At 44.0% G+C, this 27637-nt stretch overlaps 1 protein-coding gene across 2 annotated transcripts in view; it reads left to right on the top strand.

Annotated features, from left to right (window-relative positions):
* SPOCD1 (SPOC domain containing 1) overlaps positions 1 to 27637 on the top strand; it is a 169865-nt gene that overhangs the window by 103366 nt on the left and 38862 nt on the right. The window contains exon 4 of one of the 2 annotated variants that reach the window (XM_082345336.1): positions 13727 to 27090. The gene's annotated coding sequence lies outside the window, so the exon portion shown is untranslated. Of the gene's footprint in view, positions 27091 to 27637 lie in introns of both variants that reach the window. The other variant, XM_082345335.1, reaches the window with a different exon arrangement.

The following is a 27637-nucleotide window of genomic DNA, read 5'->3' on the forward strand; positions in this document are numbered from 1 at the left end:
GGAGTCAGTTTATTAAAATTACAAATTCACAAACTTTGGTTCTTTCTCAGGCTTATACATCTTATTATTCTATTTATAAGCCTAATACATTTTAAGAATAAGTTTTAAGGAAACTGAATGATGTTTGGTCCCATTTACAAGCTCAATTAATTAAACACCTTCACCACTGTAAAACTGCCCTGATAAATTTAAATAGATTTGATTTTTTTTAAAGTATTTAAATTTTCTCACTTAACAAACAAAACCTTCCTAAGTGCAAAATAATTCTTATCAATCTAGAAAATTAAACTAATAAATATGGTGAGCCTAAAACTCACTTAGGTTTTCCAATATTGTGCATTACATTAGTAAGATTTCTACTGACAATCATACGTCTTAATCAATTACTCCATTACACATTTATGTTAGAGTTACACAGTTAATTGTCATTCTAATAGACCAAATACTCTTAAACATTACAAATACATAAAATACCAAATATGAATAGGTTTCTTCTTATCACAGCATTATTAATGCTATGGTTTTAGTTCTCTTAGACCTTTCTACACTTAATTTTAAATAATAATAGCTAACACTTACATAGCATTTTCTGTGTGCCAGATTCTGTTCTAAGTGCTTTTCATGTATTATGTATTAGCTCGTTTAATTCTCACAATTCTTGACCACAAACTTCAAGTGGGCCCTGAAGGCTGCCTGGCAGTCACACTATATGGCAATGAATCCTTCACTTTCCAATGCTTTTAAGTGACTATTTCATACATTCTTTCCAACCTCCCAACACCTCCTCCCCATCTCAGTCTCAGCCAGTGACCTGTCTCACAATGATTCACTGGATTATTCCCATCAGCAACAGACATACTGTGATTTCTCCCATCTTATAAAGTAAGATGAAATAAACCTTGTTTTTGTTTTTATTTTTTTTAACCATATTTTCCCTGCCAGCTATCAGCCCATTTAAAAAAACTCACTTTTGCAGCCAAACTCCTCAAAAGCGTTGTTGTCCTTGCTCTCCATTCCTCTCCCCTCGTCTCCTCTAAACCTGCTCCAATGAGTCCTCCTCTCCCAGCGCTCCACCAAAACTGCCTTTGTTCATCTTGCCTGACCCATCAGCAGCAACTGACACAGCTGATCACTCTCTCTTCCTGGAGACACCACTTCCAGGACCTCCCTCCCTCTGGGTTTTCCTCCTTCCTCACTGCTCTCTGTCTCCTTTGTGATTCTTCCTCTTTTCTCTTCTCTCACGTTGGACGCCCCAGTCTTGGGCTTTGCTGCTCCACTCTTTCCTGTATACTTTCATTCCCTTGGTGTGCCTATCGAGGTCCATGGTCTTCAATATATTTATTTACACGCCTATGTCTCCCAAATTATATCGTCCACCCAGAACTCTTTTCAACTCCACGCTCACGTATCCAACCACCTACTTACTCAACATCTGTACTTGGATGTCTAACAGACATCTCAAACTGAACATGTTCAAAACTGAATTCCTGATCTTCCCCCCATTCCCAAAGCCTCTTCCACCCAAAGTTCCCCCCACCTCAGTTGATGAGGCTCTTTCCAGTTGCTCAGATCAAAAACAGTGGATTCCTCTCTTTCTCTCACATCCCATATTCCAAACGGAAAATTTCATTGGTTCTGCCTTCAACATATACCCAGAATTTGGCCATTGCTTACCACCTCCACTGCCATCACCCTTGTCTGAACCATGGTCTTCCACTTGGATTGCTGCAATAGCTTCCTAGTTGGTCTGCCTGCTGCTACCTTGTCCACTCACATTCTGTTCTCCACATAGTACTAGAGGGATCCTTTAAAATGTGAATTGGATAATGTCAGTCCTCTGCTCAAAACCTTCAGAGGCTCCCCATGTCATTCAGAGTAAAAGGCAAAGTACTTGCAGTTGTCTTTAGGGCCCTCCATGGTCCAGTTCCTTGTCCTACTCCTTTTCGCCTACTCAGCTCCAGCCACACTGGCCTCTGGTTGTTTCTCCAGCATCCCAAGCAAGCTCATGCCACCACCATATGGGCTTCACACCAGCTGTTTCCTGGGCCTGGAAAGCACTTTCCCCCAACACCTGCTTCCACTCATTCCTTCATCTCCTTCAGGTCCTCACTCAAATCTCACCATTTCCACGAGGCCAACTCCAACCACCTTATTAATACAGCAACCTGCCCGCCCAGCCCTCGCTGCCTCTTGCCCTGCTCTGCTTTTGTTCCCACAGCATTTATCATCTCCAAAAAGACATATAGCCTACTTGCTGATTGTACTTACTGTTTGCCCTGCTAGAGGCCAAGATCTTTGTTTTGTTCCCCAATGTCTCCTAAATGCCCAGAATGATGCCTGGCATTTGGTAGGCACTCAGTAAATATTTTTATATGAACAATTCCATTAGAGAAGTAAAATTTTAATTTGCATTTTACAGATGAGGAAGCTGAAGCACAGAGAATATAAGGAATTTGTCCCAGGTCACCCAGCCAATGAGTGGTGGAGTAGGATTTGAACTGACAATCCATGTGCCTAAAAACTACCCTAAACCACCTCTTTGAAACTTAAAAAATGAGAACTTCCATGTAGGCTTGAATCCCTGGATTCAAGTTACTTATATTATCTAATTCTTTTTACTCAAAAAAGAGTGCACTCTTGGGAATTCCCTGGTGGTCCAGTGGTTAGGACTCCATGCTTTCACTGGTGTGCCCCCCCGCCCCCCAAAAAAGTGCACTCCCACTCAGGTTGGGACTGAATTTTGCGCTTTTTTTTTCTCTTAAGATGTGTAAACATGATTTTCTGTTTTACAGTAAAGACCTTTGAACTGGATGAGATCACTCATTCTGTCATGTTCTTATGGTCACATAACTCTAGGAACCAAACATAAGCTCCATGAAGACAGATATTCTTGGATACTCTGTATCTTTTGTTCCTTACTGATTCTCCAGGACCTAAAGCAGTGCCTGGAGCAAGGTAGGCACTCCATAATTGTTTGTCAAATGTTGAATGGATGATATTTGAGATGATAGCCAGTTAAATTTTAGCTATATTATATGGCTTTGTCTGACTCACAGTCACCATTCATCATGCCATACTCCAGTTTATTGCGCACACTACTTGTTCCTTCCTCTTTTCATCGTCTGACAGTGCTAGAGTGCCTACTGTGGGCTGTGATCCTCCACTGGTTTTACTTCCTTGAGTAACTCCTCCCAACTCCATGTGATCCGGGTGGAGTTATCAGTCATGGTGCCCAAGCCGTTAAGCCATGGAGGGGTGAAGCATGGCCCAGCCCAGCGCAGTCCTGTGATTGATTGACCCTGTTACTGAAGCAATCAGCTGGGAGTTTTTGTTATTGTTGCTATTATTATTACTATTATAATTAACAAGACGTTAAGGTACACTTTCTTTTTTTAAAAAAAAAATTTATTTATTTATTTATTTATTTTTGGCTGCGTTGGGTCTTCGTTGCTGTGTGCGGGCTTTCTCTAGTTGTGGTGAGCAGGGGCTACTCTTCGTTGCACGGGCTTCTCATTGCGGTGGCTTCTCTTGTTGCGGAGCATGGGCTCTAGGCACACAGGCTTTAGTAGTTGTGTCTCGCGGGCTCAGTAGTTGTGGCACGTAGGCTGTAGAGTGCAAGCTCAGTAGTTGTGGCGCACGGGCGTAGTTGCTCTGTGGCATGTGGGATCCCAGACCAAAGCTTGAACCCGTGTCTCCTGCATTGGTAGGCGGGTTCTTAACTACTGGGCCACGAGGGAAGCCCAAGGTACTCTTTCTTATGTTTCACAAGAGAATGAGGTGTAGGCTGTCAGTGAGGTCGCCCCTGAGGATGCCAGTGTATCTCTTTCTGCTCACATAGAGACTGTGTGGCATGAGGGCATGGAGCCAACATACAAATAAAGGTAGAGAGACGGAGAGAGAAAGAGAAAGTGAGGGAGGGAGGGAGACAGAGAGACCTATGCCATGTTTTTTGTTTTTTAATATTTATTTATTTATTTAGGCTGTGCCTGGTCTTAGTTGCGGCCCACGAGATCTTTAGTGACAGCATGCGTGTGGGCTTCTTAGTTGCGGCATGCATGTGGGATCTAATTCCCCGACCAGGGATCGAGCCCGGGCCCCCTGCATTGGGAGCACGGAGTCTTACCCACTGGAACACCAGGGAAGTCCCCTATGCCATGTTTTAATGGTAGTTCTTCAATAGTCTTTAAAATCTTTTCTTTGATTATTGGTCTGTTCAGCTTTTCTACTTCTACTTGAGACAATTTTGGTAATTTGTTTTGATAGATTATCATCTTCTTGTGGGTTTACACATTTGTTGCCATGGTGTTATCTTTTAATTCCTTTAGCTACTTCTGTATCCATATATATATATGTTTTTATACTTAATTAGGCTTGCTAGTGGTTTTGTACTTTAAAAAAATGTTTCCAAAGAACCGACTTTAATTTATCCTTTTAACTGCTTTTTTTTTAATATATAAATTTATTTATTTATTTTTTAAATTTTTGGCTGCGTTGGGTCTTTGTTGCTGCATGCGGGCTTTCTCTAGTTGTGGCGAGCGGGGGCCACTCTTCGTTGCAGTGCACGGGCTTCTCATTGTGGGGGCTTCTCTTGTTGCAGAGCACAGGCTCTAGGCAAGCGGGCTCAGTAGTTATGGCATGTGGGCTCAGTAGTTGTGGTCCACAGGCTTAGTTGCTTCGTGGCATGTGGGATCTCCCCAGACCAGGGCTCGTACCCGTGTCCCCTGCATGGGCAGGCGGATTCTTACCCACTGAGCCACCAGGGAAGTCCCTTAACCGCTTTTTATTTCTTTCTTTTCTACTTCCTTAATTTCTTACTTTATTTTTATTAATCTTCTTCTACCTTTCTTCATTTTGTTATTTCTCTAGGTCTTAGGTTGCGTATTCCGTTCATTTGCTTTCAGCATTTTTTTAACAGTAAAATAATTTGAAGTTATAAATTCTCTTCTGAATAAAGATCACTATACCCCATATGTTTTGCTATAAAGTTTTCTCTTTTCCTTAATTATATTATTATAATTTCTGTTTTTATTTCCTCTTTACTCAGGTATTCTCTTCCATCCACTTTTCCTGGCTAATTCTTACTTGTTCATCAGATTTCAGCTTAGACGTTATTCCCCAGGGAAGTCTTCCTGACCCTGCAAATCAGGTTAGGGCATCTTGTTATAAACTCTTACAGAATTAATACTTCTTCTTAATACACATCAGGAATGATTATTGGTGTGATCATCTGTTTACTCTCTCTTCCCTACTAGACTGAAATCTCCTGGGTGCAAGAACCAGTTTATCTTGTTCTGTGTTTCAATATGTATTTATTGAATGAATGACCGAAAAATGGTTATTAGGGAGAATGTGAAACAGTACAACTCTTTGGGTGGGGAACTTGAAAATACTTTTTAAAAATACGTGATTGCTTATACAATTACCCTTTGGCCCAGAAATCCCTCTTCCAGTATTCTGACCTAAAGATATGCTGGGAAAAAAATGCTGCAATGATTTATGCGCAAGTTTATTCATTGTGGCATTATCTGAGATAACAAAAAGTTGGAACCAATCCAAATGCCCATCACTAAGACTAGCTGAATCAGCTGTGGTCCATTCACACAGTGGAATACTCTCCAGCTGTAAAAAGAAACGTGGAAGGTCACTGCAATGGAGTGATCTCCAGATATATTGTTAAGCAAAAAACACAAGGTGTAGAACGGAATATCTAGGATTCTATCTTCTGTGTAACAATGGGGAAGAAAGGGATATAAATATGTATACAAATTGTTTATATTTGCAAAAAGAAACAGAAGAATAAACCAAAATAGTAAAAATGAAAATGATACCTTATGTGGGAAAGGACAGGGTAGAGGGACAGCAATAGAAAGGAAATTTTCCACACGTAGACTGTTATGTGGTTTTGACTTTGGAATCAGATAAATATTTTACACATTCAAAAATAACATTAAATCAGAAAGAGAGGAGAAAAAAGCAATCTCTAGAATTTGAAAACAATCTGAAATGAAGAACCTTGAACGTGTATCAAGTTAGTGATACCAGTCAGTAAAAATGATTGTTTCAAGTGGCTTTACAGCACAGCATATCCACTACATCTTTTTTTTTTAATAAATCTTTATTGGAGTATAATTGCTTCACAATACTGTGTTAGTTTCTGTTGTACAACAAAGTGAATCAGCCATATGCATACATATATCCCCATATCCCCTCCCTCTTGAGCCTCCCTCCACCCTCCCTATCCCACGTCTCTAGATCACCACAAAGCACCTAGCTGATCTCCCTGTGCTTTGCTGCTGCTTCCCACTGACTATTTAACATTCGGTAGTATATATATGTCGATGCTACTCTCACTTCGCCCCAGCTTCCCCCTCCCCGACCGTGTGCTCAAGTCCATTCTCTATGTCTACGCCTTTATTCCTGCCCTGCCACTAGGTTCATCAGTACCTTTTCTTTTTTTTAGATTCCATATATATGTGTTAGCATACAGTATTTGTTTTTCTCTTTCTGACTTACTTCACTCTGTATGACAGACTCTAGGTCCATCCGCCTCACTACAAATAACTCAATTTAGTTTGTTTTTATGGCTAATATTCCATTGTATATATGTGCCACATCTTCTTTATCTATTCATCTGTTGATGGACATTTAGGTTGGTTCCATGTCCTGGCTGCAGTAAATAGTGCTGCAGTGAACATTGTGGTACATGTCTCTTTTTGAATTATGGTTTTCTCAGAGTATATGCTCAATAGTGGGATTGCTGGGTCATATGGTAGTTCTATTTTTAGTTTTTTAAGGAACCTCCATACTGTTCTTCATAGTGGTTGTATCAATTTACATTCCCGCCAACAGTTCAGGAGGGTTCCTTTTTCACCACATCCTTTCCAGCATTTACTGTTTCTAGATTTTTTGATAATGGCCTTTCTGATTGGTGTGAGGTGGTGATACCTCATTGCAGTTTTTTGTTTGTTTGTTTTATAAATTTATTTATTTATTTTTGGCTGCGTTGGGTCTTCGTTGCTGCACGTGGGTTTCCTCTAGTTGTGGCGAGCGGGGGTACTCTTTGTTGCGGTGCATGGGCTTCTCATTGTGGTGGCTTCTCTTGTTGTGGAGCACAGGCTCTAGGTGCGCGGGCTTCAGTAGTTGTGGCACGCGGGCTCAGTAGTTGTGGCTCATGGGCTCTAGAGCGCAGGCTCAGTAGTTGTGGCGCACGGGCTTAGTTGCTCCACGGCATGTGGGGATCTTCCCGGACCAGGACTCGAACCTGTGTCCCCTGCATTGGCAGGCAGATTCTTAACCACTGTGCCACTAGGGAAGTCTCTCATTGTAGCTTTAATTTGCATTTCTCTAATAATTAGTGATGTTGAGCATCTTCTCATGTACCTCTTGGCCATCTGTATGTCTTCTTTGGTGAAATGTCTATTTAGGTCTTTGACCCATTTTTTAATTGAATTGTTTGTTTTTTTGATATTGAGCTCCATGAGCTGTTTATATATTTTGGAGATTAATCCTTTGTGCGTTGTTTCATTTGCAAATATTTTCTCCCATTCTGAGGGTTGTTTTTTCATCTTGTTTATGGTTTCCTTTGCTGTGCAAAGCTTTGAAGTTTAATTAGGTCCCATTTGTTTATTTTTGTTTTTATTTCCATTACTCTAGGAGGTGGGTCAAAAAAGATCTTGCTGTGGTTTATGTCAAAGAGTGTTTTTCCTATGTTTTCCTCTAAGAGTTTTTATAGTGTCTGGTCTTACATTTAGGTCTTTAATCCATTTGGAGTTTATTTTTGTGTACGGTGTTATGTAGTGTTCTAATTTCATTCTTTTACATGTAGCTGTCCAGTTACATGTAGTGGTGCCCATTTATTGAAGAGACCTTCTTTTCTCCATTGTATGTTCTTGCCTCCTTTGTCGTAAATTAGGTGACCATATATGCGTGGGTTTACCTCTGGGCTTTCTATCCTGTACCATTGATCTATATTTCTGTTTTTGTGCCAGTACCATACTGTCTTGATTACTGTAGCTTTGTAGTATAGTTTGAAGTTGGGGAGCCTCATTCCTCCAGCTCCGTTTTTCTTTCTCAAGATTGCTTTGGTTATTTGGGGTCTTTTGTGTTTCCATACGAATTGTAAAATTTTTTGTTCTAATTCTGTGAAGAATGCCATTGGTAGTTTGATAGCGATTGCATTGAATTTGTAGATTGCTTTGGGTAGTATAGTCATTTTCACAACATTGATTCTTCCAATCCAAGAACATGGTATATTTCTCCATCTATTTTATGTCATCTTTGATTTCTTTCACCAGTGTTTTATAGTTTTCTGAGTACAAGTCTTTCGCCTCCTTAAGTAGGTTTATTCCTAGGTATTTTATTCTTTTTGTTGTGATGGTAAATGGGATTGTTTCTTTACTTTCTCTTTGTGATTTTTCATTGTTAGTGTATAGGAATGCCAGAGATTTCTGTGCATTAATTTTGTATCCTGCAACCTTACCAAATTCATTGATTAGTTCTAGTAGTTTTCTGGTGGCATCTTTAGGATTTTCTATGTATAGTATCACGTCATTGGCAAACAATGACAGTTTTACTTCTTCTTTTCCAATTTGTATTCCTTTTATTTCTTTTTCTTCTTTGATTGCCGTGGCTAGGACTTCCAAAACTATGTTGAATAAGAGTGGCGAGAGTGGACATCCTTGTCTTGTTCCTGATCTTAGTGGAAATGCTTTCAGTTTTTCACCTTGATGCTTGCTGTGGGTTTGTTATATATGGCCTTTATTATGTTGAGGTAGGGTCCCTCTATGCCCATTTTCTGGAGAGTTTTTTATCATAAATGGGTGTCGAATTTTGTCAAAAGCTTTTTCTGCATCTATTGAGATGATCATATGGTTTTTATTCCTTAATTTGTTAATATGGTGTATCACATTGATTGATTTACGTATATTGAAGAATCCTTGCATCCCTGGGATAAATCCCACTTGATCATGGTGTATGATCCTTTTAATATGTTGTTGGATCCTGTTTGGTAGTATTTTGTCCAGGACTTTTACATCTATGTTCATCAGTGATATTGGTCTATAATTTTCTTTTTTTGTGATACCTTTGTCTGGTTTTGGTATCAGGATGATGGTGGCTTTGTAGAATGAATTTGGGAGTGTTCCTCCATCTGCAATTTTTTGGAAGAGTTTGAGAAGGATCCGTGTTAGCTCTTCTCTAAATGTTTGATAGAATTCGCCTGTGAAGCCATCTGATCCTGGACTTTTGTTTGTTGGAATATTTTTAATTACAGTTTCACTTTCATTACTTTTGGTAGGTCTGTTTATATATTCTAATTCTTCCTGGTTCAGTCTTGGAAAATTGTACCTTTCCAAGAATTTGTCCATTTCTTTGTGGTTGTCCATTTTATTGGCAAATAGTTGTTTGTAGTAGTCTCTTATAATCATTTGTATTTCTGTGGGGTCAGTTGTGATTTCTCCTTTTTCATTTCTAATTTTATTGATTTCTGTTCTCTCCCTTTTTTTCTTGATGAGTCAGGCTAAGGGTTTATCAATTTTGTTTATCTTCTCAAAGAATCAGCTTTTAGTTTTATTGATCTTTGCTATTGTTTTCTTTGTTTCTATTTCATTTATTTCTGCTTTGATATTTATGGTTTCTTTCCTTCTACTGACTTTGGATTTTCTTTGTTCTTCTTTCTCTAGTTGCTTTAAGTGTAGGGTTAGATTGTTTATTTGAGATTTTTCTTGTTTCTTTAGGTGAGATTGAATTGCTATAAACTTCCCTCTTAGAACTGCTTTTGCCATGTCCCATAGGTTTTGGGTTGTTGTGTTTTCATTGTCATTTGTTTCTATGTATTTTTTAATTTCTTCTTTGATTTCTTCAGTGATCTCTTGGTTCTTTAGTAGCGCACTGTTTAGCCTCCATGTATTTGTGATTTTTACAGTTTTTTTTCCTGTGATTGATTTCCAGTCTCATAGTGTTGTGGTCAGAAAAGATGCTTGATATGATTTCAAATTTCTTAAATTTACTGAGGCTTGATGTGTGACCCAAGATGTTATCTATCCTGGAGAATATTCCATGTGCACTTGAGAAGAATGTGTATTATGCCACTTTCGGGTGGAATGTTATAAATATCAATTAAATCTATCTGATCTATTGTGTCATTGAAAGCTTGTGTTTCCTTATTTATTTTCTGTTTGGATGATTTGTCCACTGGTGTAACTGGGGCGTTAAAGTCCCCTACTATTATTGTGTTACTGTCGATTTCCCCTTTCATGGTTGTTAGCATTTGCCTTATGTATTGAGTTGCTCCTATGTGGGGTGCATAAACATTTATAATTGTTATATCTTCTTCTTTGATTGATCCCTTGATCATTATGTAGTGTCCTTCCTTATCTCTTGTAACAGTCTTTATTTTAAAGTCTATTTTATCTGATACGAGTATTGCTACTCCAGCTTTCTTTTGATTTCCATTTGCATGGAATATCTTTTTCCATCCCTTCACTTTCAGTCTGTATGTGTCCCTAGGTCTGAAATGGGTCTCTAGTAGACAGCATATGTATGGGTCTTGTTTTTGTATCCATTATCCAGTCTGTGTCTTTTGCTTGGGGCATTTAATCCATTTACATTCAAGGTTATTATCGATATGTATGTTCCTATTACCATTTTCTTAATTGTTTTGGGTTTGTTTTTGTGGGTCTTTTTCTTCCCTTGTGTTTCCCACCTACAGAAGTTTCTTTAGCATTTGTTGTAAAGCTGGACATCTTTTGTTTTTTTAAAATTTTTTTAAAAATAAATTTTTTTATTCATTTATTTTTGGCTGCATTGGGTCTTCGTTGCTGCGTGCAGACTCTTCTCTGGTTGCAGCAAGCGGGGGCTGCTCTTCCTTCCGGTGCATGGGCTTCTCATTGTGGTGGCTTCCCTTGTTGTGGAGCATGGGCTCTAGGTGCACAAGCTTCCGTAGTTGTGCGGCACGTGGGCTTAGTTGCTCTGCGGCATGTGGGATCTTCCCGGACCAGGGGTCGAACCCGTGTCCCCTGCATTGGCAGGCAGATTCTTAACCACTGAGCCACCAGAGAAGCCCTAGCTGGACATCTTTAAAGAAACATTTTTCAAGGACAAAAGAACCGCAAAGAAATCTTAACACTTCATTTGGAAGTCTTATTGTTAGTAAAAATATTGGCATTATTTTTGAAAGTATTTTATATAGATCACATGATAATACAAATCAGTAATGATGTTAATACTGGAATCCAAGATCTTCAGTGTCTGAGAAAAGAGATATGAGGATAAGACCAAAGAAGTTAAGTAAAAGCCTTGAATGTTACATGTGAATTGGAAATATTAGCAGAAACTCATAATCCTTTTATTTTTCTGTTCAAAAGTATGTACTTCCCAGTTCTGTTCACTGAAAAATTTGGATGCAGTGATAACCCACTATCAGTGAACATACCTAGTGCCCAGATGTCTTTTCCAACTACCACGAACCACGGCTCCTTGGAGGATTGGCTAATTCCAGGTCTGGGCAGGAAATAGACAATGTGAGCCAGGGACATCTTGTTGGGTCAGAAAGCAAGGACATTGTCAAAGAGTAATGGGATCACGTCCAAAGGAAATATAGAAGCCAAAAAGAAGAGACACCCACTGGTTAAAGATGGGAGAATTTGAATAGCAGAAAGAACAGTGACTGATAATGCTTGAAACACACTGAATATATAAACACTCATTTGTCCATACTGATGCTCAGAGAGAGAAAGCCTCAAATCAACCAAATATCATTAAATACCATTGAAGGTAACTAGGGCATAATTCCTCATCCTGAGGATTAGCAATGAAAAGGAAAGAATTAAGACTTTATCCTGTCATTCTTCTACTATTTCATCTCAACCTAAAAGCCCTAGTTTATGAGAGAAAGTTCCTTATAAAAAATTCCAGCTAATAAATGTGGAAGGATTGATAGGATTAGAAAATCATCTTTTTACAGCCCCTAATAAAATAATGGGTTCAGGCAATAATCACCAACGGATGAAGTTATTATATGAAAAGTTGTTGGGGAGTTTTATCATGAAAGGGTCAGGCTGTTACCGCCTGAGCCCACTGGTTAATCTTAGCACCGCTATGTGTGTTTCCTGATGTGGTGTCATGTGACAGCCCCGCCTATCAAGTGTCTGCCTTTGCTTGGATTCCCTCAAAAAAGCAGACCCTAGGAAAAGGATTTGGGTTCAGGTAGTTTATTTGGGAGATGATCAGAGGAAGTACCTTTAAGGGAGTGGGGAGGTGAGGCAGGGAAGGTAGAAACCCAATAAAAATGAATTAATGAGTGGGGTACCACTCAGACAGCTGGGAACCAGTTCTTCTGGGCACCCTCTGAAATGCTGTGCAGGACATATGTTAGAAACCTCCTCTGAGAGGCAAGGAAGCTGGAGGTGTTGAGCCACCCGCCCCCACCCTGCTCTGTTCAAAGATCGCTCCTGGGGTATTAATACCCTGGCTGCTCTCAGGACCAGAGAATGCCCTCAGGATGCAAGACTCAGAAGGGCACTGGGGGGACTCTGCACTTCCACTGCAGGGAGCACAGTTTCGATCCCTGGCTGGGGAATTAAGATCCTGCATGCCGCCAGGATTGGCCAAGAGGAGCTGGCCAGGCACCAATGCCAGCTGCTCTGGTGCCTTGCCGGAAGAATTGACTTCTAGTGACAGGAAATCCTGGGGATGGAGGGACGAGGTGAATGATACACACAGAAGCAGGTAGACAAACCCAAAATGGAGGAAATCCTACAGGACAAATGATTTCTTCAACATGCTGTTCTCTGAGCTGGTTACCACTGGGGGCAAGGGGCCGAATCCCACTGGAGCCCCTCTGAGGACCCGCGAGGAGCAGGCCTTTGAGTTGTGCCTCTTAAGGCCAGAAGCTGAGGCGTTTAACCAGGACTCTCGTCCCTCACGGTGGAAGGTTGCTCCAGGGGCGTCAGCTTCCTACATTTCCAAACTATGCCTGCTGGAAGGCTGAGAGGCCTTCCCCAGCTAAAGAGAAGGCCGAGGCAGAAAGGCCCAGGGAAGCCACAGGGAGCATTTGAAGTGGGGGTTGGGGTGCGGGCAAGGTGCACAGAACCAGCCCCCTAGCTGCCAGGAGTCACTGGGCCAGTGGGATGTGGGGAGGGGCACCACCGTGGTCTGTAAGCATCTTGGCAGATTCTTACGTGGGCTCAAAAATGAAGAGCCAATGGCTAATGTGGCTCTTCAGCCAAGGTGGCCCCTGGTGCCCACTTAAGTGGCCCCAGAGCATCTACTGGTGACGGTCCAGTGCCCATAAAGCCCCCTGGTAGCGGTGATGGAGAGGGCTTAGCAGTCTCTGGGCACTGACTCCCTTCCCTTCCTTGTGGTCCCACAGGTCCATTTCCCTCATCCCAAGCCCCCCAACCTCTTCTAAGGTCATGCCTCATCCCGATCCTTTTCCCTCTCCCAGCCCGGTGACCCCATTTACTTCCCAGGTGGCACATGGTGTGGGTCTTCTCTGTTCTCTTTTCAATCTATAGTTAAGGCATAAACTCTCTCTCCTGCTTTCGTCAGGACCTTCCCTTTCGATTTTCAATAGCATTTTCTTCTCTCGGCAAAAGCAGCCTCTTGAAAATCAAAGGCTCTGCCTTTCAAAAGTGTGGTTTCTGATGTGAGCTTCAGCAGACTATCTGGGAAGTTAAAAAAACAATGACATCTGAACGTTGGCTGTTTCCCTCTCTTTATATTCCAGCTATAAAAGCACTAATTCTCCTGGAGGTAAAGTGGAACCTCTGATTGACATGAGGAAGTGGGGAAAATAAAAGCAAAATAGTTACTTCGAGATGTGCTTGTGTTGCCTTCCTCCATGTCTATGGCAGGTTTGTTTCCCAGTCTGTTACATGTCTTTTAACTTTGCTCCTATAGTCTCATGTCTTTCAGAAGTGAAATGTTTCTATGTAGTCAAATCTATTCACCTGTCCCACTTTTCTTCTAACGGTTTATGAGGTTTTGTTTTTTACATTTAGTTCTTTAAATCAAAGGTACTTTGTATGTGTGTCTGGTGTGAGGTAGAGTTCAAATTTTATATTTTTCAAATTAGACAGTCATTTGTCCTCATGCCATTGATTAAACAGTCTATATTTCCCTTGTGGATTTGAAATGCTACACTTATGATAGATAGATAATATAATTTCTCTTGTTTTATAAGTATTTTTATTTCTGGATTGGCTGTTGTCCCTTAATTTTATTCATTAATTTTTTTCTTGTGGGGAAAGGGAGAGATGGTGAGTCATTGTTTAATAGGTACAGAGTTTCAGTTTGGGGTGATAAAATAGTTCTGGAGATGGATGGTGGTGATGGTCGCATAACAATGTGACTGTACTTAACGCCACTGAACTATATACTTTAAAATGATTAAAATGGTAAATTTTATGTTATGTGTATTTTACCACAATAAAAAATTCTAAAATTGATTTCTACTTGTGTGTGTTTTCTATGTATCTTTTCTTCTAGTTTAACTTGAGAATCAGCTTGTCAAATTCCATAAAAAAATACCTTCCAGGGCTTCCCTGGTGGTGCAGTGGTTAAGAATCCGCCTGCCAATGCAGGGGGCATGGGTTCGAGCCCTGGACCGGGAAGATCCCACATGCTGCGGAGCAACTAAGCCTGTGCACCACAACTACTGAGCCCGTGCTCTAGAGCCTGCGAGCCACAACTACTGTAGCCCGCGCGCCTAGAGCCCGTGCTCTGCAACAAGAGAAGCCACCGCAACAAAGACTAGCCCCCGCTCGCTGCAACTAGAGAAAGCCCACACGCAGCCAAAAATAAAATAAATAAATAAATAAATTTATTTATTTATTTATTTAAAAAATACCTTCGGTATTTTGATTGAAATTACATGAAATTTATAGGTTACTTAGGGGAGAAGTGACATCTTTATAATACCGAGTCTTTCCGTCCAGGAACATGGTGTGTCTCTCCATTTATTCAGACCTCCTTTTATGTCCTTCAGTAAAGTTTTATAATTTTACTCACATCAGCTTATTCCTAGATATATAGTGGCTTTAGTTGCCACTGTGACTGGAATCATGAGTGTAGCACAGGGCTGTCACTCAGGTCTGTCCCCAGCCCAGCCCCTGAGATGAATGACAGGGTCCAAAAGACACATGAGACAGGAAGAATTGCCTGAGTCATTTCACCAAAAGCCTCTGCAATAGGCAGCAGGCGGATCCAAGAGAGCTGAGCCAAAGAGGTGGCAAGGGCAAGAGGAGGGACGACCCTCAGGATCAGAGAAACCTGAGTTTGTCATCAAAGGGGTCAGAGGGAGAAACGGAGATGCTGGAGGTCGGGACCGAAGCTCAACATTAATGCTGATGTAGTTAAAATGCCTCTTTCACTCTGCAGAGCAGACTGTGGCTTTGGAGCCAGGAGACCTGAGTTTGAACCCTGACTCTGTCACTCACTAGCTGTGTGGCCTTGGGCCAGTTGTTTAGCTTCTCAGAAGCTCAGTGTCCTCACGAGCAAAATAAGGATGAATTCTAATTATATATTTAGTTGTTTAATTAATTGTCTGTCTCCCACTGGACTGCAACTCCACACGGGCGGGGTCCATATGGGTTTTTTTTTTTTTTAATTTATTTTATTTATTTATTTATTTATTTATTTATTTATTTGGCTGTGTTGGGTCTTCGTTTCTGTGCAAGGGCTTTCTCTAGTTGCGGCGAGCGGGGGCCACTCTTCATCGGGGTGCGCAAGTCTCTCACTGTCACGGCCTCTCTTGTTGCGGAGCACAGGCTCCAGACGCGCAGGCTCAGTAGTTGTGGCTCACGGGCCCAGTTGCTCCGCGGCATGTGGGATCTTCCCAGACCAGGGCTCGAACCCGTGTCCCCTGCATTGGCAGGCAGATTCTCAACCACTGTGCCACCAGGGAAGCCCTCCATGTGGGTTTAATTCATCAATGTGCAGGGCTGCTGCTAGCCCATACGGTGCTTTCCAGGGAGTTCAAAAAAGGCATCCTTCTGAACAGACACAGCTCTGTGAGCCCCCAACTTGGTGACTGGTTCATGCGCTGCATCTCAGCCCCCCACTTGTCCCATACTGGGTGCCCTTGTGCAGTGAGTGACCTACCCTGTGTGTATAGTTAGTGCTTAGCCTGGGCCTGGCACAGGGGAGGCACTGAAGAAATTTATTGAATAAGTTGATGATTCGATGTGGGGTTTAGCGAGAAGGAGATGAGGAAGCTCCTGAGGGGTTCTCATTTGTGCTCAAAAAGAAGTTCTGTACAGGAGTTCCCTGGTGGTCTAGTGGTCAGGGTTCAGCGCTTTCACTGCCATGGCCTGGGTTCAATCCCTGGTCAGGAAACTGAGATCCCACGAGCTGTGCAGTGCAGTGCAGCCAAAACAAAACAAAAAAAAGTTCTCTACTTTCAGGTGCCAAATAACATGGAATTGTCCAAGTGCTTTACTTCCTGTATTTCTGCAGGGGCTTGGGATGGCGTCTTCTGGCACCCAGACTGGGACCCCTACAGGAATGGACCAATCTGATGACCTGGTGAGGTGGACAGCCCAGGGCTTCTTTGCATGAGGCCTAGGAAGCCTCCAAGAAACAGCCTCCCTCAGGGAGGAGGGAGCCTCACTTGGTAACAAAGTCTTGAGCAATCCAGGGAAGTAAAGATGAAGAGTAACCGGGGAAGCTCTCTGAGGAGGGGAATGAAGTGGTGACCTGAAGGATGAGGAGGAGCCAGGCACATGAAGAGCAGAGAAGAGCATTCTAGGCAAGAGGACAGCATGTGCAAAAGTCCTGAGGCTGGAGAGAGGTTGCTTGGCCCCTATGGGGAGTTGAATATTGGCCAGAGTAGCTGGCCTTCCATCCATCTTTTTATAGAATCTTCACTGATTAGGTGCCCTTTGGGATTTCCTGCAACCATCCTCCTCTTCGTGAACTTGGTGAAGATCAAATGACTGAGTCACACCCTCACTACACCACCATCTCCCCAGTATGTATTCCTTCTCTGAGTACAGCCAGCCTAGGAGTTGAGAGAGTCATCCCATCAAGATAGGTAAGACCACAGCTCCACTGTGTATCGGCTGTGGACTTTGTCAACCCCTCCTTCTCCCTCTGTAAAATGCGGATAAGATTACTGACCTGACTGAGTTGTTGGGAAGATTCTCAATAATAAAGGCAAGAACAAAGGAAAGATAATTTAAAATGCCAGGAAAAACATAAAGATGCAGAAGTTAGGAAATATACAAGCACACTCCTTGACTCAGCAATGAACAATATTTAGATGTTCACAGTAATCCTTAAGTTTTTACTTTTTTTCTTCTTTCTGTGCTGGCTGGAACTTTCAATACAACATAGAACAAAAACAGTAATAGTGGGCAACGTTGCCTTGTTCCTGACTTTCAAAAGAATGGTTAGAATGTGCGCCATCCAAGATGAATGCTAGCTTAAGAAAATGTGGGAATGGTGAAATCTGAGTCCTCACAGAACCTCTGATCCTTTTCTTCTTGCAACTAAACAATGGTTTTCATGCTTCAACCATTCCAGAACTCCACATTACCTATGGGGTAAAGTTTAAGCATTAAAAACAAAAACAAAAACCCAGCATTCAAGGCCTACTACCCTTTCCCAATCCTATGTCTTCAGGGTTCACCCACTCTTCTCATTCCAAATGTCCGAACATTATAGAACACACCCTTGATGGTATCTTGAATTATATTTTATAATATTTGTTCTATGCCTTTATGCCTGCCTGCCTTTGCATAATGCTCTTCCTTTTGCCTGGGATACCCTTCCTTTCATGTACTCCCACTCATCTTTCAAAGGCCAGCTCACCTCTCCAAGGATGCTTTCCTCCTACCCTCTCTAGCATTTGGTATAAGACTCTTTTACAGTCTGGGGCACAGGCCCCAACACATACAAGGGTCTGTAAGTGTCTGTTGAACAAACACATAAATGAACCCTAAGACTCCAGGTCACCAAAAGGAAAAAAAAGTCCCATTCTTCCAACAAATCTAGGCCTTAGCCTCCAAACTCCCACATGTGTTCAAAAATGTTGTCTTCTGCCTTTATAGTGGATCAACAATTTGGCTGAAGATAAAATTCTTGAGTCACACTTTCTCTCCTTGGCTGACATTGTAGGTGGTGCTCTATTGAATTCTAATGCTGGATGCTGTCACGAAGAAGTCAGAGGCCAGCCTGGTGTCCCCGCCTTGTAAGTGACTTGTTCCCTTTCCTGGAGTTGCCCAAAAGATTCTTTCTGAACTTTGAAATCTCATCACTTTATTAGAATATATTTGGTGAGGATCATTTCGAGTCAGTTTTCCTGGGTCTCATTTACTTTTTAATGTCTCTTTTTTTTTTTCCCTAAAACATTTTCTTGAATTATACCTTGTAATCATTGTTTGATGCCATTATTTTGGTTTACTTCTTCTGTTAGGTACATACGGTTTCTCTTTGTCATTTTCTTTCATCAGTTAAATTAAAAAAAAAACTTTTCAGTTCATTTTTCTCACTCTCCTTATTTCTCTCCCCTCTGTCCATTATTGTGTTTCAGCAGAGTCTGTTTCTTTTGTGCTGCTTTCACCTTGGCTTTCATTTCTGTGACATTGTAATTTCCCTGAACCCTGACAGCTTGTTTTATTTCCTTTGGTCATCTTGCTGTTATTTCCATGGGCTCTTAGATTTCTTCTCTGTACTCTTGTTTTGTAGAAATAAATGCTTCATTGAGGATTTTTGTTTTGGTTTGTTTTTATTCTGGTGAATGTTCTTCGGTTTTTGTTTATTTGGTTCTTCATTTGATGCCTTTGCTTGTTCTTGTCCTCTTGTTTTTGTTTCTTGTATCTGTGTACCGCACTTGAGATGGTTCATTGTTGATTACTAATATTTGAGAGGTGTAAGTTTTCCCTGGACCAGCTGTTTGCAAGAGGTTTATGCTGGGGAGAGGCCAGAGCTGTTTCAGGATAGCAGGAGTTATTCTTATGACTCAGGAGTGTATATGAGTTCTTTGAGCCTTTACCTGGTTGCTAATCATGATAGGGCTTTTCGCCATTTAGAGTCCCTCCCCTCCCCCAAACCTCATTTGTCTGTGTCGTTCTTTTTTTTTTTTTTTTTTTAACATCTTTATTGGAGTATAATTGCTTTACAATGGTGTGTTAGTTAGTTCCTGCTTTATAACAAAGTGAATCAGTTATACGTATACATATGTTTCCATATCTCTTCCCTCTTGCATCTCCCTCCCTCCCACCCTCCCTATCCCACCCCTCTAGGTGGTCACAAAGCACAGAGCTGATCTCCCTGTGCTATGCGGTTGCTTCCCACTAGCTATCTATTTTACGTTTGGTAGTGTATATATGTGTGATTCTTAATTCAGCCTCAACTCCTCTGTTTCATGAAACCCAAGCAGGTCCAGGGAAGCTCCTGATGCGGGCCTCTACCCACCCCATCCATTCCATTTCCCTGGTGGCATGCCCCTCACCATCTCATGCTGAAAGATGAATTCTCTGCTTCCTCCTGAGCCCCTTTCCAACCTGCCCTGCTGTTATCTGCTTTTCCACCGAATTGTGATTCCATTGTCAGATTTCTCCTGGTTTCCTCAAAGATGGCCTTTGCATCTTTTCCCCCCTTTTTGTTGCTTTCTGGGAAGAGAAGTGGGGAAGGACCAACTTTATCATTTTCAAACAAGACATTCCAACTGCATCATGAATACTTCCACTTCTCTCCTCTACGGTGGCTGCCCGTTGAGTCTATGAGCTCTGTGGGATCGGCCTCTGTTGACCTCTCTGGTCTCGTTTTCTTGCCCTCCACTCTGTCCACAGTGCACTCTTTCATTTCCTTGAAAGCCCAAGATCTTTCCTGCCTCGGGGCTTTTACTCATCCTTCTCCCCCTTCCTTCTGCTCTTTACCTGGCTGACTCCTACACATCCTCCAGATCTCAGCTGAAAAAGTCACCTCCCCAAGGAGCTCTCCCTGACTTCCCAGCTGGGGTTCCACAACCTTGTCAAATGCTCCAGTGCTCATCACCTTTCCTCCTGGTGCACAGTCAGGACACATCGTGACCTTTCCCCCCCATGCTGCTCTAATTCCATCCAAGCAGTGAAACTGGGCACTTCCGTAGCCCATGAGGCTTTGTTCAGGGTGAAAGCACAATTTCCATTTGGCCTTTTGAAATCCTGACAATAGTACTGGGATCCCCATTGCAGGGGTAGCCAGAGTTCCTGGGACTCTCTGGGATGGAAGGAGGGTCTTTGTGAAGAAAGGCCAGGCACCTCCCCAGGAGTGTTTAATCCAATGAAGAGGGACAGAAGATTCAGCAGGGTTGTTTCCTGGTATTGTTAGGGCGTCGGCCAGTGGCGGGGTGGGGCACTGGTCCACAGAACTCTCCGGAGGGAACAGGGCTAAGCTGCCTTCCTGAGACAGCTTCGGTTGTTCTTTTAATTGTGTTTTGATTGCACAAAGGACCTTTAAACAGCACTAAAGGCAATGTTTAAAAAGAAAGAAAAGCCACTGGACCCCATCCATCTTACACATCTGATGTGCTGGAAAGAGGCCTGGGCTTGGAGTCCAGCACACCAGGCTTGGCAGCCCTCTTTGCCGATTCCTAGCTGTACCGCCTCGGGCAGCCTGTTGACCCCCTCTCTCTGCCTTAGTTGCCTAACCTGTAAAGGGGAACAGTTTCTACCTCATGGGGATTTGGGGACAGTTGGGGAAGTAAGTGAGATCACGTATGTGGAAGCCGTTTGGCATAGTGTCTGGTGTATGGTGGATACTTAGCAAAGCTCCTTTTTTTTTTAAAATCAAGGCAACTGTTTTCATTTTCTTGAAAATTTCAGAAAGCTTCTGCCAAGCCTTCATCAAGTCCAGATGAACATTTTACACTTGTGATCATGCTTTAAATTTAATTTTGCAGTCTGCTTGTACACATACTGTATCCTAAGCACTTGTTTCAACATTTTCATGATTATTTCATAGTGGACGTGCCACTGAATCAATGTGTCATTATTTATGTAGCCATTCTTCTGCTATTGGATATTTTTCAGTGTTGCAAGTAATTCCGTATCGAATTCTGTATTCTATATTATTGTTGCTTTCATTGGTATCTCATTTGTATTTCTCCTACTGAAGGTTGAATATTCTTCCTTGTTTACTTACTCCTTCTATTTCCTCACCTGACTTGCCTGCTCATGACCTTTGTCCGGACTTCTCTTAGCAATTCAGATATTTTTTATTGCTGTGTATGAGATCTTTACATAATATAGATATTAACCATTTGCCATTTTCGCCACTCCCTGGGGACAGTTTAATTTTAGTTGTTTTCTAATAGACAAACTTTAAGTGTTTCATCTATCAGTCTTTGTGTTTGTGATTTCTTTGGTTGAGTTCATTGTTTAACCAACAAACACCATGTGTAAAAGAGGCACATGGAGAGGTGGGGGGAGGGAGTAAAGGACATCCCATCTCCTGATTTCCAGAAGGTCTCAAGTTGGGGATACAGACATGAACACAGTCACGATGTTGCCCCAGTAAGTGCCAGAACAGTAAGGGTTGCACCAGCACCAGCAGTGGACTGAACTCTCTCTCTGCGCCAGGCCCCGTTCTAAGAATTTGCATACACTCTCTCATTTAAGCCACACAACAACTCTGTGACTTAAATACTGTTATTATCCCCACTTGATAGATGAGGAGAACGACCCTCAGAATGATTACAAGACTTTTCCAAGCTCCAACAGCTAGTAAGAGCTGAAGCCAGTATTTGAAATCAGCCAGTCAGACTGTAGAGCTTGCCTTCTTAACCACCAGACTAAACCAGCACCCCAGGGCATCCCCAGAGAGGTGATGGTGGTGAGGACAGCAGTGGTAGGGATGGAGCTGTACATCAAGGAAGCCTCCAGGAGGAGGTGTCGAAACTGAGAAATGAAAGATGAAGACAACTTCACCCTCAGGCAAGGGGCTGTGGAGGAACGGGCACGCCATAAAGAAGGAGCAGCTTTTCCAAAGGCATGAAGCTGTGACCCCCCTGAGAGACTGTAATTTGGCCGGTAACCGCAAAGTACAGGTGGTTCTTTCATTACCCACATTTTATTTATCTGTGTATTCATCACAGGCTCCATGTTAGGTGCTAGGGATACAGAGGTGAACAGGACATTCAAGATACCTGCCCCATGGAGCTTTCGTTCAAGGTGGGGGAAACAGACAAGAAAGATGTACTGAACATTTGTCATTCATCACTGCTTAACAGTTTAAAAAATTCCTTTCTATATGTTGATGAGCGCTTATATCTTGAGTTTCTCCTTCCCGAAGCAGAAGTCAGCCCCCCTTGAAGGGTACCGACGTGTGACCTACTTTCCTCCAATCACACTCAACCCCTGAGACCAACCAACCAGGAGATGGGCTATGTGTGGGAATAGCTACGCGTGGGGCACATCTTTTGCTGGCCTGGGTGGTGGCCAAGGCAGTACTGGTTCTGGCGTCTGTGACAGCAGAAGCAGCTCTCCCATCAGTCCAAGTTCTGAGATGTGCTTCTTGGAGATGCGCCTGAGCTGCATCTAGAGCTCAGTTCTCCATCATCCAATGAACCTAACATCCCTAAGTAAATTCTCTTTCTACTTAAATTGGCCAGAGTGGACTCCACTGTCTGCAAGCAAGAATACTGTGAATATGCCGACAAACAAATAAATATGCACACCAGGGAAACCAGGGGGTTTGCCCAGGGTTCCCCAGTGGTGGAGCCGAGATCCGAACCCAGGAGAGTGAGAATCCAGAGCCAGCATCTCCTCCTAGATGCCACTGGATCAGCGCCCCCTGCCTAGTGGGTTCAGTCCTACAGGGCTTGTTGGCCTCAGGTGACCAGCCAGTCTTCCATCTTTCATGTAGAAGAACACGATTTCCTCTCCCCTTGTCAGGGGCACCGTTTGCAGGTGGCTGGGAAGGAAGCCTTTGCATGTGGCGCCCTGGTCCCAGGCTCTTGATCTCTTGCAGCGACTGCTCTACTATCTTCCTGCCCTGAGGACTGCAAGGCGATGGGACTGTGTATTTTTGTTAATGTTACTGTCACGCAATTCTGTATCCATCTCATGGTCAGAAATAAGGGAGGGCTACAGCCTGACAGGGCCTGTCGCAGGAAGGAAGAAGGGGAGAAACAACTCAGGTTGTGCGGCCTGGAGGTTGTGGGGCATCCGAGCCCCCCACGTTTGTGTCTTTGTGGAGAAGGAGGGCTCAATGCCCCTGGAAGCCAGCTGTTTTTCCTTGACCTCACTGTTAAGACTACTACTGCAGAAGGGAAAATGGGGACTCCTGCCCGCAATTCAGGATCTGCTTTAGCTAACTCAGCATCTTGTTCTGGGAGACAAGACAACTCGCCCAGAGCACTGAACTGACAGCAAGGGAAGTCGATTGCACACAAGTGGTCTATCCAGTGGCAGGGCCTGCCTGTTAGCAGCAAAAGACATGAGGTGTTTTTCTGCTGGATGCATTTCTTTGCATTTTCCAAAGCCGGTGGATCAATAGCTACAGATAGCCCAAATGAATTTCTGTCTCAGCTCCTCACACCCTCAGGTGGGAAGATGCGCCATTAGATAACTCAGGTTCCCATCAGGTTCCACTGCTGTCAGCGACTGCTGGCCATGGCCTCTCTAGACCCTCATGACAGCCTTGTAAGGTCAGAACTACTGTGCTTATTTCAGAGATATGGAAACCGAGGCTCAGAGAGGGGAGTCATTACCCAGAGTCCTAGAGCTGGTCCTTGGCTTCAATGCCCCTGTGCGTGTAAGCTGTTTGTTATTACCATTGTCAGTTTCCCGGGCTAGGAGTAATAACGATCCTCAGAGAGGGAAAGTTGCCACCCCAAGGTCACAGGGCCAGTGAATGTCAGCTCTGGAGTTAGAAGCCAGCTTGTGGGATTGCAGAACCCTCTGCTAGGAGAGCTCGTCAGCCTGGGCTGGTCCAACCTCCACATGCCTGCCCTGGGAATAATGAAGAAAGGCCAGAGGCACTGAGATTTGTGTTCCTCTGAGCAGCCCCCAGAGGGAGAAGCTGGCTCGTTCCCCATCCACTGTACCAAGGGCATCAATTCCCGGCTCCAGAAGGACCTACTCCCCAAGGCTGCAGTTCTATTTTTAGCCTTGAATCCATCAATAAACAGAGCCTGGCAGAGCAGGCAACTTCTGGCTGCCTGATATTAGTAAGAAGAGAGACAGGGACCATTTATTAAGTATTTTCTGTGTGCTGGGCATTATGCGACATGCTTCACATGGATTATCTACTGAAATCTTTACAACATTCCTGTGAAATGACTACTATTATCATCATCATTTTATGAGTAAGGAAAATGAGGTTTGAAGAGGTTAGAGAATTCGCTTGAGGTCACATGGCTGATAAGCTGCAGAGTCAGGGTCCAAATGCAGATTACACCCAGGTTTGTGGGACTCTAAGTCCATGCTCTTTCCAACCTGGGAGTCTCCAGATAAGAAAGCCTGGCAGAGGGAACAGCACAGGCGAAGGCAGGGAAGTGTGAAGTGCAAGGCCTCTTTGGGGAACAGTGAATAGTCTAGTGAGATTTGGGTTGAGAAGGAAGATGAGGCCAAGGCCTAGAGCAGGGCAAGATTCTGTAAGATCTTGAATCCCAGGGGGTTCTGGATTCTGGATTCTGGAAAGATTGTGAGTGGAAGTGTGATATTGTTATGTATGAGCTTTAGAAGTAGAGGATGGATTTGAGGGGGAGACTGGGACTACTCCCACTACTAATAGTGGTAATAGCTTCTGTTTATTGAGCACCTACTATGTGTGTTAGGAGTATTAGGGGCATCTCATAAGTTATCACCTAATATACTTTGGAGGGCTCATTCAATGGTAGCTGTTTGGAGGCTATTATTATTTCTCTTTTACAGATGAGAAAACTGAGGTATTGAGAGGTCAAGTAACTGCCCAGGGCCACTGGGATTGGAATCCGAGTCTGGTTGATTGCAGAGACCTTGACGCTACCCTGACCAGATGGGAGGGCAAGTAATAAAAACAGTTTTAGGCAAAAGGACATTTATCTAAAGTCCAGGAATGAAGAAGATAAGGTAGGTTGCAAAGATCATAGAGAGGCAGAATTTTTATTTTGTTTTGTTCTTTAAATAAGTTTATGCACACACACTAAGGACAACAGTTACGTCACTACGGTTACAAAGTTTTCTGGGGCCGGAACTGGCAGACAGACTCAACCAGGGGAAAGGGCATTGTTTCTGCAGGGCAGTGGCTGGGGAGGGAGGAAAGGGCAGGGTCCAAAGTTCAGGTGTGTCCAGCAGCTTCGAGGTCCCCCATGGTCAGAGGTGCAGCCGGGGCTCGGGATGTGGAAGCCCAGGAGCAAGAGGCAGGGGTGAGTGAAGGGGGATGGGTCACTCTGAGTCTCAGCTGCATCTGATATCTGACATCAAAAGTCTCCAAGGAGATAGGAAATACACCCGTCCCCTGACACACATACAATGATGGGGGTATGTCAAATGTCAAAGGGACATAGGAGCCAACTGAAAGAGCTCTCGGTGACCAAAGCGGGACCAGTTTGAGTGACAAAAGAAATAAAGTAGCATTGGATTACAACCCAAAGTGTACAATAAATATCCATGAGTCCTTACGGATACAAATAAATGATTGAATAAATGATGTAAATAAATGATTAAGAAGAGACCAATGTCCCATGTGGAATTCCAAATAATTGATGTAGACATTCCGCCCTCAGGGAGGCGGAGCATAACCCCCCACTGCTTAAGTGTGGGCTGCACACAGTGACCGCCTTCCTGAGTACAATGGTGGGGGGCAGGGGGGCACAGAGTAACTTTTTCAGTGGAGAAACCTGGCAAACGCAACCTCGGCCAGGTGATCAAGGTCGACAGTGCTAAGTAGTCATGTTGATAACGACGTGTGTCCATCAGCAGACTTCGGCAGGGTGCCAGCAGCTTTGCATAAAAACAGGCATGTCCACCTGCAGCGACCACAGCCCCGGGTTACTGCTGACTGCGTCTGTCCACGACCCTGTGGGATGGGAATCAGGAGCCCTGGAGCATCTGGCCATTGATCGCCTCAGCTGCTAGGAGCTCAGAGGCACGGGAGATCCAGTCCCTTCAACCATGGCCCAGGTCTTAGAGGGGGAGCTGGGTTCAAGCAGCATCTTGGCAGGGCTCTGTCAGAGGCCCAGCAGTGCCCAGCAACCTTGACTGGGATCCCTGGCTACAGAGTTCACAGTGTCCAGTGGCATGACCTTGAGTCAGAGGAGCAAAAGTGCCTAGAGGAGGTCCCTGGGGCTGGGGTCCAGGCAGCTGGCAGCCTCAGCAGAGTCCTGAGATACAGTGGTGTATCTCCACCTTCAGACGAGACCAAGCCTCAGGATGAGGAGCTGCATACTTGTGTTCTGGAGCCTCTTGCCTGGGGCCCAGAGGGTCTGCTTCTGGTTTTCCAGTTCATGAGTCAACAACCTGGAACATGTCCTTCAGCAAATCAGGGAACCTGGGGGGCGGAGCGATGTTGAGCCAGAGGCCCGTCCAGCCCGGGCTCGGTGGAGGGTACAGCACGATGATCTATGAGCGAGCAGCCCCGCTGCCTTCTGCTGAAGATCTCTGGGGCTGGGGCGTGCAGTGCACAGCAGTACTGCTGCTGCTGGCTGGCAGGAGCTGGCCCGGAACTGGCCGTGCAGGGGGTGCCTCCGGGGAAGCTTAGTTCCCAGTGACTTCTCCCTCCAGGGGCTCGCCTCCTGGCTGCTCAGTGTGGTCCAGATCAGTCCCTTCATTCCCTGGGTTCCACAGCTTGTGAAGCCAGGTGGAAGAAAGTGCACAAAGGCATCCATGGAAAATAAACTTCGTCCTCTCTGGCCCTCCCCAGCTGCTGGAGAAGCCAATTTACAAAAATCAGCTCATCTCAGGAAGTGAAGACTGAGCTTCCCCCTAGATGAATCCATAGTGGAATCCAGTGTGGTAGCCAGAAGGAAACAGCAGAGCCAAGGCCCAGCCTGTTGAGTAATTGACTGGAGGGAATCCTGCCAGATGAGAGCTGCCTGGTGCCCCAGGAAGGCCCCCAACCCTGGGAACTGCTGGGAAAAGCAGAGGGAGAGGTGGAATTGATAGACCTTATGGCTGATGAGAGGTAAGTCTGACTTCCAGGTTTCTGGCTGGGAGGACTCAGTGGATGGACCCCAGGACACTGGGAGGGGGATGTTGGAGGAGGACCAGGTGGGGCAGGAACCCAGCGTGGGCCACAGCGGCTGGCTAGAGGCTGGGAGTGGAGATGGCGCCTCTTGGGCAGGGAGGACAAAGCCCTTTGTGTCAGGACTCCACATCTACTCACTCGGCTGGTGCGCAGCCAGGAAGGCCCAGCCCCGGAGCCCTCAATCAGTGGCAACTTCCCTGCCATATGAGCAGCACCTCGGCCTCCTCCATCAGCACTCTGTCTCTCCCTGATTCTCAGGAGCCCCTTTGTTTCTTCGCATCTGGGCTCCAGGCCTCAGCTCTCCCCATCCCCTTCCCTTCCTCCGATGCATGGAATTTCCGGCCCTGCAGCCCACTCAGCCAAGTGTCACCTCCCAGCTTGCCAATCTAGACTGGGCCTCAGACACTTTGGGAGGGGGAAGGGAGGGAAAGAACCACCAAGTGTTGAGTAGCTACTGGTCTAGGTGCTCCTCACGTCACTCTGC

This window comes from Balaenoptera borealis, assembly GCF_965194805.1.
Source record: "Balaenoptera borealis genome assembly, chromosome: 1".
NCBI classification, from domain to species: Eukaryota; Metazoa; Chordata; class Mammalia; order Artiodactyla; family Balaenopteridae; genus Balaenoptera; species Balaenoptera borealis.